Source organism: Chinchilla lanigera, unplaced genomic scaffold (assembly GCF_000276665.1).
Source record: "Chinchilla lanigera isolate Chin_1 unplaced genomic scaffold, ChiLan1.0 scaffold00057, whole genome shotgun sequence".
In the NCBI taxonomy this organism is placed as follows: domain Eukaryota; kingdom Metazoa; phylum Chordata; class Mammalia; order Rodentia; family Chinchillidae; genus Chinchilla; species Chinchilla lanigera.
The window spans coordinates 2,841,802-2,842,275 of NW_004955458.1; the positions used below are offsets into that span (position 1 = coordinate 2,841,802).

The following is a 474-nucleotide window of genomic DNA, read 5'->3' on the forward strand; positions in this document are numbered from 1 at the left end:
ATTTTCTACATGCTCCTCTCACATGATTGTCATTTCTATCTCTTATGGAAGCTGCATATTCATGTACGCTAATCCCTCCGCAAAAGAAAAGGCATCTTTGACCAAAGGTGTAGCTATCCTCAATACTTCTGTTGCTCCAATGATGAATCCATTCATATACACCCTGAGGAACCAGCAAGTGAAACAAGCTTTTAAGGATACCATCCAAAAGGTTACACTCTTCTCCGGTAAATGAAAGTATGTGCAGTAGTAACTCAGTGAAGTCCTTGTAAAGGCTGTCTATTATGCCTACCTTCTCAAAACTTTCATTACAGTTATTCATTCCCCCACTCCATTTCTTCATTAAAATATTTCCTCATATTACCCTTAATAAATTTGAAAAAGCTGAGTACTGCTTCACAACTTTCTATTTTAATATTTTATTTCAAAGTACTTGAGTGAAGGAGAAAACGTGCTCTAAATGTAATGAATTTT

The 474-nt window shown here is 35.7% G+C and overlaps 1 pseudogene; it reads left to right on the forward strand.

Annotated features, from left to right (window-relative positions):
- The window catches only part of LOC102022167, a 21,261-nt pseudogene extending 21,026 nt beyond the window's left edge, over window positions 1–235 (forward strand).
- The last annotated feature ends 239 nt before the right edge of the window (window positions 236–474 follow it).